Source organism: Doryrhamphus excisus, chromosome 9 (genome assembly GCF_030265055.1).
Source record: "Doryrhamphus excisus isolate RoL2022-K1 chromosome 9, RoL_Dexc_1.0, whole genome shotgun sequence".
NCBI lineage: Eukaryota > Metazoa > Chordata > Actinopteri > Syngnathiformes > Syngnathidae > Doryrhamphus > Doryrhamphus excisus.
Window position 1 is genome coordinate 12,050,985 of NC_080474.1, and position 10,628 is coordinate 12,061,612.

Consider the following 10,628-nt stretch of genomic DNA (forward strand, 5'->3'; position numbering starts at 1 on the left):
CAGCCCTATTCAACAGGCCAACTACAGCCCACAGATGACATCACACGGCCTGCAAATCTATTCGGTTTATACTTACAAACTAATTTACATAAATATTTGGGAAAAGATCACAGCATTTGCAGCAGTCCTTAAATCATCAGCAGAAACACTTCTCTTACAATATAGACAATTTCTTTCAATGAAGCTGGGGAAAATTACTGTATGTTCATGCTAAAGGACAATCACGGTTTTAGCAATTTTGATCACAAAAGAAACTTCTCCAAAAAAGTCTTTGTCGCTAGCTCTACCCAAAGCGGCGCCCAAAGTGAGATTTTATGTGCTGCCCACCTCCACTTCCTGTGCATGCATGGGTTTACTCCGGTTTCCTCCCACATTCTAAAAACATGTGTGAATGGTTGTTTGATTGGCTGGTGCACCAGTCCAGAGCGCACCCCGAAGACTGCTGGGATAGGCTCCAGCATGTCCACGACCCTCATGAGGATAAGTGGTATAGAAAATGGATGGATGCTTTACATTTGTGTCAATGTGAGCTTTTCCATTTTAGGACTTTATAGTAGGGGTGCCCACATCCAACATTAATATCAGACTGATATCAGTAAAAAAAAACATTGATATTGATATCAGACGACATTCAAGGCTGCAATGTTGATATCATATCGGAAGTGACAAAAAATTATGTAAAATCTAGTTTTAATTAGGGCTGTCAAAGTTTCCCTTAACTTTACACGATTAACGCGCGCTTCTCCTTTTTGACCCTTGGCCTACATCGTAGTTTGATTGAAGCACGGTAACTCTGTAGCCACAAGCTGGAACAGAAATTGAGAAAGAAAAGAGTATTTATATTGGTAAAGTTAGCTTCAAAGCCCTGGCAAGTGGGTCTTGTAGCAAGACCACCAAAGTTACTTGGATCTACTGTCGCTGGGTTTGACTTGACTTGATCACGGATTACATCGCCTGCCAGTGACTGGAGCAGTGCAGGTATTGTTTTTATTATCATATACGGTGGTACCTTGGCTTAAGAGTACCCCAAATAACCAGTGTTTTTCACATTTGTACATCTCTCTGCTGATTTTTGCATGAACTGCCAGCTAAAATTGGAGTTGCAGTTGCTATTGACAGGCTGTCAATGTGATGACCGTTGCTGAAGTCCAGTGTTATGCTAGCATTAGCGATTTAGCATCAAATTACCACAATTATGCACATTAGCACTCAAAGTCATCAAATCTTACCTTTATGCATCGCTACATAGTCTCAGTATTTGGGAGCAAATATGAGGTGAAAGAAAAAGTGGGAAAAATACATCCGCATACATCCCTCTGTGCATCCGGGAACGGTGCATTGGTGCGTTCAATGACCGTCAAAAACTACGACAAATTGCAGCTCACATTAAACATTCAAAAACTGGGGGATTTCTAAGTAATAGTTACAGTATTGTAATAAAATATTTTTTACTGTAACACTGAACCTCAGTGCATGAATGGAAGCTAACAGAGTTAACTTAGTTTAGCATGCCAGTGTTGTTGCACGCGCGACTCGAGCTGGATGAGCATCTTCACCGCTTTAAAGGGGACCTATTATGCTTTTCCACTTTTCTGACCTATAAATGTAGCTAGAATATACTATTCTCATGTTGAACGATGCCAAAGTTTCAGATAAAGAGGTTTGTGCATTTGGAAGTGAGCCCTAACAGACGTTTGGGATGGCTCAAAACGCTCGGTTTGAAATAGTGTGGTAAAACTGCTCCTTTGTGACGTCACAGAGGGGCGGATATCCTCATATATAAACTCTCAGTCCTCCCTCAAGCTCTGCTTCCCCTGCCCTCCTCCAAGCATTGCTCCACTGTTTACTTGCCAGCAATGCCTCAAAAGGGAAATACACATTTGTATACAATTTGTTTACAATTCCACTATGCAGCTGGACTAGCCGACAAACTTGCTGAAGCCCTTCGCATTTCCAACCTTACTTGGTTGTGTGGAGGAGTCAGAAGGGCAAGTAATAAGTAACAATTTATCAGTGTCCGAACTGTGTTTATTTTGTGTAAATTATGGAGAAAATGCGCTTTTCTCTGTAGCATTATAGCATAGAGCAGGGGTGTGAAACTCGATTGCACAGGGGGTCAAAACTCAAAGCCTACTTGAGGTTGCGGGCCGAACTAGACTTTACATGGACATTTTTTGAGTGGGGGAAATGTAAATTTTTCGTGTCCATTCATTCCTACTTGAAATTTCTACTTTCTACAATTTGTGCCATCTGTGGCTATAGAATTATGGTTGTTTTGGAAAACAGGGATGTGGAAAAGTCATACACGTGGCCGAGCAGAACGGAGGGCGTGCAGCATGGCGTGTAGCTTGAGGGGCAATCTGGCGAAGACAAAGTCTGACTGCCACGCTAATAAAGCCCTGACGCTAATTGTCAGTAGGTGTGCGCAGGTAGCCCGCGTATTGCCAGTCAAAGATGTACTGCAAGGAAAGGACAGAAGGCGGCAGCAAGGCAACAACACAGATCATTTTCAATGTCTTGTGCCTTTTTAAGGTGTTATTTTGTAGAGACAGGATGTAATAATTTAACATTTGTTTTGAATCTGGCCCCCTCTTTAAGAATGGTTGTGAAGTTAATTCTATATACAATATTGTTTCCTTTTTGTCTGATCAGGTACATGAGGCGGGCCAACTCAATGCTATTTTCCAAATAGTTTCCCGGCCAGATGAAATTGCAATGCAGGCCGGATTTGGGCCGCCGGGCCTGAGTTTGACACATGTGGCATAGAGAAAGCGGGGTTGCTAATAGCTCTACCCAAGTTTTTTACAATGCCTGATGATGACGTGCAAGTTATGAGTGAAGACGGGAAGCACATTTATTCTTGTACCCAACTGCAGGTACAGACATTCTCAACACACAGAGGACAACCTAGCAGCCTTCAAAATAAAAGCACTCTTTGCCGTCTATCTTTGTAAATAATGGTGTCATCAAACATATAAAATGTCATCAAACATATGCAGTTGGAATTGCATGGGTGACAACATCTTCCAATGACAAGCACAGGCATTACAGTTTGTTGACAATTTAGTAGCAATGTGTGCAGAGGCTGACATCCCGTAAGAAAAGTTAGCCAGTTTGTTACCAATAAATAAATGTGCTTTATTTGAGATTTCATTATATGGCTTGAAGTGATAGTTCAGATTTTTTTACATGAATTTATATGACACCCTCATAAGCAGTGAAGTCTGTCAACAGCAACTCACTCCCCACTTTATGTCCTGAGCTGAGTTCTGGTCGGATTTTGGTACTACTACTCACTACTTTTGATGCTAAAACTATCCCTTTAAGGTTTATATCTTTTTATACAAGACTCTGAATTAAGATTTTACTCTCCATATATAGATAACTTAATTGGCTGGCCCTTTTGCTTTATGAAAATGTGGGTGGGGCGGTGTGTGAAATATTTCTGACCTGATGTTAGACTAATAATTGCACTGAATAGTGTTGACAGGTATACACACATAGGTTGCACATGACGCTATCTGCACACACAGAACACACACACACAATGACATGGTGGCATTCACATTGGTTACTAAATGTCAAAAGCATCCTGAACATTCTGTTTTCAACCCTTCATGGAACATTCATTCATTCATTATTTTTCAACTGCTTTTCCTGACGAGGAACGAGGGGGTGCTGGAGCCTATCCCAGCTGTCTTCGGGCAAGAGGCGGGGTACACCCTGGATTGGTCACCAGCCAATCATAGGGCACATATAGACAAACAACCATTCACACTCACATTCATACCTATGGACAATTTGGAGCCACCAATTAACCTAGCATGTTTTTGGAATGTGGGAGGAAACCCACACATGCATGGGGAGAACATGCAAACTCCACACGGAGATGGCTGAGGGTGGAATTGAACCACTCTTCCACCGTGCAGCCCCTTCATGAAACAAATAATCATATTTGATATGTTTAGCATGGTATTTCATGGTAAATCGGTGGGAATTTATGAAATGAATCGTCCCGATCTCCTGTGTGGCCAACATGCCACACAATCATGAACAGTTTCATGAGCAGTGACACAACTCTGAACTCTGAACTCTGAAGACATAAAAGACTTGTGCTTGTGTGTGTTGCTATAAATGTGTTCCCTAGGAGAACTGAGTGGCGGGATGGACAGGAAGTGATGTTTGGGGTTCAGTTTTGAGTTTTAGCTTTGCCTGTGTTACAGATATAACAGTAATTTATTAGGGATTAGTTTTCTGAAGTATTTTTACTGAGGATTATTGTGCCCATTGTGAAATAATTCAAAACTGAAATAAAGGCCTATTGTTCCGGCAATCTGGCACTGTGTCCAACCAAACAAATTACATTAACATTATGTTACTGTAATGTTTGATGACCAGTGTAAAATACTAATTATAATCACATCTGATTGTGTTTTCTGAATTACTTATAGTTGTATTTTGGTTCATTTAGCCATTTTAATGCTTGAAATGTTTAATTTGAGCAAAATATATGTATTATTTGCTTAAAACTACATTTTTCTGGACTAATGATTGACCAAATTTAACCTTGAGCTTGATCTATTAATATATATTTTTTTTAAATTATGGTGAATCCGTGAAAGTCGAACTGTGATGTAGCAAGGGACTACTGTATTTCAATGGTTCCAGTCAAAAGGCATTAGTTTAAAGTATATTCTCTAAATTTACCACAGTTCAGTTAAATTAAAGCTGCACTCCTCACAACAGCTGCTTCTTATGAAACAAATAGGTCCAAGCTAGCCAACCCTGAGAGGGAACAAGCCTCGGGCATTTGCATGACTCTTGATTATCAGTAACTGTCAGAGGAAACAACACGCACACAGTAGTATATTGCCTCTGGGACCTACTCAGCCAACCATTTAGAGATAGTAGAACACGGCAGTTTGACAGGCCCCACAAATGCAATCATGTTCCTGGTGTACGTATACAGACAGTCGTCTTAATGGTGTAGAGACAAAGAGAACTCAAGCACGGCCCTACAGAAAAAAATGTGCGGGCTCCTCTGAATGCAGGTCAAGGCAATTGGGTTGATTGAATGTATGAATAATTACTCTACATTTGGATGGACCTCAGATAAGGGCATAGGGTTTTATATCATTACCATGCATTGAATAGAAAGTGAATAGAAAGAAGTGTTTTAGCAAAGCCTCAATGCAGTAGAACATCTAAAGTTGAATACCACTGAGGTTGAACAAATTTAGGGCAATTTCAAAGTGCTTTATTTTTGAGAAACTACACATAAGTTCAAACTTTTGTCATGAATATTGACAATATAGCGATTCCAGTATATTGTGTCAAGCAAGAAGTCCCTGTTCCAAAGTTAATACCTTCAAGTTGAAATAAAATTTGCAACTTTCCACATGGAAAAGCCAAATGCCTTCTGGACAAACGTTTAATGGCTAGACAAGACAAAGATTGAGCATTTTGGCCAGAATGACAATAAGAATATTTGGAGGAGTCAAGGTGCACTGGGGCTCTTTGGCTGCACAAAATGGATGAAATCATGAAGAGGGTGGAATACAGTAATCCTTCACCACTTTGCGCTTCAAATTTTGCGGCTTTATTCTCTCACAGTTTTTCCTGTATTCCTGTAACTATATTAATTACTAAATCGTGTCCTGTTTTGTGGTTGTATACGGCCTATTATTCATCAAACTATATTCATAATGGCCTTTACGCATCACTTATACAGATATATGACCCTTCCGTACATATACAACATACCACACAATTTGACAGAAGTGTAGACAGGACAGGATGATGATAAAAGGGGAGAGCATTGGAAGAACAAGAGAAGAGGGGAGGAGAAAAAAATATGCTCCTAAGGGGGAGTACAGATATGGAAAAAAAGCTTTGGTAACATAGGCACAAATAAACACACTTTACAACATAATAACTCAAAGACCTGCATCAGGGGAGGGAAAAAGAGAGGTTGAGGTGTTCTAGGGCAGGCCAGCAGCCGGGCACAGCAATTGCAGCCATATTTTCGTTTGTGCCATGGAACCCTCCTGTCTGTACTGGGGCGATGAAGCGGTGAAGTCATGGGATGAGGAAGGGAGTGTGTGCAGCATATGTGCATATGCCTGAGTTTCCTTAGATGCGCACAACCTTTGTGTCTCAGTCTTCAGGATGTCATTGTGAGAATTGATCATCATGAGGTATCATCAAGTGCCCTTCCCAACCAGCAACATACCTCTTATTATGGTTCTAAATATATACAGTGGTATGAAAAATTTGGAGCACCCCTGGTAATTTTCAGGATTTTCCTTTATAAATCACTGGTTGTTTGGATCAGCAATTTCAGTTAAATATATCATATAGTAGCAGACAAACACACTGATATACAAGAAGTCAAATTAAGTTTACAGAAAGTCTGCAATAATGATTTAAACAAAAGTAGGTAGGTGCATACATTTGGGCACCCTTGTTGTTTTATTGATTTGAATACTTTAACACTAATTATTGGAGCACAAAATCAGTTTGGTAAGCTCATTGATCCTTGGCCTGCATACACAAGTGAAGACAGTCATGAGAAAGGGTATTTGAGGTGGCCAATTGTAAGTTGTTCACCTCTTTGCATCTTCTCTGAACAGTAGCAACATGGTAGCCTAAAAAAAACTGTCAAATGACCTGAAAGCAAAGATGGTTCAACATCATGGTCAAGGGGAAGGATACAAAAATCTAGCTCAGAGATTTCAGCTGTCACTTTCTATTGTGAGGAACATAGTGAAGAAAAAGAAGACCACAGGCACAGTTCTAGTTAAGGCCCAGAGTGACAGGCCAACAGTCAAAGTCAAGCCATAGACCAACTCCAAAGACCTACAACATGATCTTGGTGCAGATTATGTCACTGTGCATCGTTCAGCTATTCAATGCACTTTGCACAAGGGGATGCTGTACGGAAAAGTCATGCGGAAGCAGCCTTTATTGCACACATGCCACAAAAAGAGTCGCTTAAGGTATGCTCAATCAAAAATCAGACAAGCCGGCTTCATGTTATGCATGGCAGATGAAGAACATAGCATTCCAAGACAAACATTTGGATATTGTGGGTATTGCTACCCACAGTAACATTTGGTGGTGGTTCCAGCATGCTGTGGGGCTGTGTGGTCAGTGCAGGTACTGGAAATCTTGTTAAAGTTTGGATCACATGGATTCCAGTCAATATCAGCAGATTCCTGCCAACAATTCTTCCAACAACACAATGGTCCGAAACACTGCTAAAATTACAAACGACAACATTCTGGAATGGCCATCTTATTCCCCAGATTGGAGATTTATTGAAAATGTGTGGTGGGATTTAAAGCGGGCTGTCCATCCTTGGATTTACTGCACTTTGTCCATAGTTAACTTGCAATTAATCACATTTTGCAGATAGAAATAAGTTTTTATCTATAATAAGTGGGGGAAATCTCTTTGTGGTAAACAATTTAATGTGCAACTACAATGACAATTACATCAAATTTTATGTAAAAGAATATCAATTTGGGATCCATGGGCCATTTTTTAAAACAATACAATCAGCAAGCATATTCTTGTATTACTATTTTTCTTTATTATTAGCATATTAGCTCTTAAATTTGCCCACAAACATTCAGCATATGCAATATGTGAGCAAGTGAGGCACTGACACATACACATGTTTTTGTTTATTTCTGTCAGTTCAAAAATTTAAATCTGTTATTTATGATACTGGTTTTTCATTCTAAATGTTTGTAAGTAAAAAGCCTATTTAGGAACATTCAGAAAGGATTATTATTAAGGATTTCCAACAGTGCACTTTTCCGTCATGAAATGCACGAATTAAATTACTTAAAACACTTGGCAATAGTCATAAAACATTTAATAAAAATTGCAAACTCAATGTAATTTCATTAACACACATTAAAATACATAGAATACATAGAAATACATCGAAATGGATAATTATATTACAGTAAATATGATTGTATTACAATACTGTAACTATTACTTCGAAATCTTGCAGTTTTTGAATGTTTAATGTGAGCTGCGATTTGTCCTACTCTTTTGATGGTCATTGAACACACCGATGCACCATTCTCCGATGCACAGAGAGATGTATGGATGTATTTGAATGTATTTTCCCCTTTTTTCTTTCACCTCATATTTGCTCCCAAGTGCTGATACCATGTGGGAATGCATGAAAGTAAGTTTTGATGACTTTGAGTGTGCACTGGTCCCCAGACCAGTATACCAGCACGAAAACACAAACTATGCACAAAACTTATGCTGATCTCTGATGTTTTTTTTTGTCACAAATTTTCGTTTTTGAAATACCAAAACAACACTTTTCTGGTTCAGGAGGTGGACAAAACCCACCACAAATTCAGGACTTAGTAGATGCTTACTAAAGTGCAAAATCTCAATGTGATATGCCATCCATTTTCTATGCTGCTTATTCTCACGAGGGTCGTTGATAGGCTGGAGTCTATCCCAGCTGTCTTTGGGTGAGACGCAAAGTACACCCCGGACTGGTCACCAGCCAATCGCAGGGCAATTTGATATCCAAAATGTGAAAATGTTAACACACAACTAGCACCTTGCAAAATAGGTACCATGTACAGTTAAATCCAGTCCAAAGCGGAACAAAATGTCAGTGCTCCATGGTAACAGTTAGCATGCTAATAGCTAATATATGTACGTAAAGTTCTGACTGTCACTTTTTTGTCTGCTATTGCTGAGCAAGCAGGCCCATAATAACTCATAAGTCAAGTGTAATATCAAATATCTCCAGTAGCAATTGCTACATTCTCGAAACCTTCACCTGACGTTTTTATTTCAAATCCCCTGTTGTGATGTTTCGAGGCAAAATTCTCAATGCGTAAAACAAATGTATTTGACGATATTTGGTGACTAATGATGAATATCTCGGTTAAAACACTTAAAACACCTATTTGACTTACTTTTATAATGATGATTGTGTAGTTGCTATATGCCCAACCTGTACAGAATGAGGATCACTGATCACTGCTTATCCCTTCAGTTGACAGGGAGAAGGGAGTGGCCAAGACTGGAAAGGGTGTAGCAGCAGCAGGACCAGTTAGGACTGTCGGTTGAAAATATCCAAGGTAACCCGACGAGGTATCCAGGATACTGAGATGTGTGAGCTTTTCCTTCCTCGCAGTTTAAACAAATATTGACTTGCAGAGGCAAATAATGACATGGGAGACGGGCTTTCTAATGATGCCTCACTTTAGGTGACTATACCTACAGAAGTTGTCTTTTTGTTGACAAAATTATTTTCACAAAATGTTTTGGAGAGGAAAGTGATGTACAATGAACGCATCATTGCAGGCGGTTTTTGTGATGTATGAGAAATATACAAAGCAACACTCAAATTGTCTCTTACCAGAAGTGCGGGCATGTGTTAAACTTGTTATAAGATACTATACAATGTTTATTTAAAAATAATTAGGTATTATTTAAAATGTGGGAGGTTGTCCTTTACACACATTTCTGTATGCATCATTTTTATATTCAAAAGTTATGCTTTAAAGTAAAATGCTTGTCAGTTTGTGTGATAACAACCTTTGAGTTTCAGTTTTAAATGTGATGCATTCACTGCACTGTGTGCCGAGACAGCTATATGAAGGTATATAAATGGGGTTAAAGGTATGAATGCATCTACTGTGCAAAAGAACGAAATAGAAAACAGCAAAAGTACATGTTTCCATGCTAATAATGGCTGCATACTGCATCTCTCAAAATGACAGATGGCCCTGGCAGGTGTGTGTGTGTGAGTGGTTAATGTTTAGTTAACGATTAACATAACCTGCCATTAAGTCCATCTTTCTGCTTGCCTGCAGCCTGAGGTGATGGCGTAACAAGCGGATGGCGATGAAAAGGCCACCAGTGGAAAATGCAGGCTGCCACTGTGACTGGCTTGGAAAATGATTATCCAAAAAGCATAAAAGGGGTTACAGAGATTAGCATCCCTGCTGTTGTAAATGTCAACTTTTGACAAGTATATATAAAGGTATATATAGCAAGGCTAAAAGGGATAAAATAGGGAAGCAACTTATTTAACAGTTGCTATCAGTAACTATCTATAAAGGGAAACCATATGGTGGGTTTAAAATGTAAATGTCTTCATGAAAGTCATAACTTTCTATCAAATATAATATTTGTGCCACATTTTTGAAAGCCACACAAGTGTTCCCCACACTTTTTGTTAAAAAAAATTCAATAAAATACATGTCTAGTTTTGTCATTCTTTATTTTGATTATATCGATTTACAAGTCAGGTCTTTCCAGCTGTATGCAAACAAGGCACCTCTCATGCAAGACATTTAAAACATATTCCAATTCTGACAGGATGCATTTGAGTTTGACTTGTTCTCATCCTCATTCCACACCTCCTAGATGAAAAAAAATGTTTATTCGGGTTTTTTTTAATTGAAAAAATAATAATTTAACGTCATTAGACTCCTCCGCACACACTGAAAAGACTGATCTCCAGTTGTCAATCCGTACCTGCGTAACGCGAGCCGAACGAACAAAACGTCATCTTCAGGTATTGTACGTGAGGCTCAACGTGAAGCAAATACGGAACAAAAAAAGTCACGCGT

General features: G+C 39.2%; 1 long non-coding RNA gene across 1 annotated transcript; it reads left to right on the forward strand.

Annotated features, from left to right (window-relative positions):
- Window positions 1-791: 791 nt before the first annotated feature.
- Window positions 792-10,168, forward strand: LOC131135987 (uncharacterized). Its single transcript, XR_009131679.1, has 3 exons — window positions 792-978; window positions 9,044-9,128; window positions 9,867-10,168. It is a non-coding gene; the product is annotated as an uncharacterized LOC131135987 (long non-coding RNA).
- Window positions 10,169-10,628: the final 460 nt, after the last annotated feature.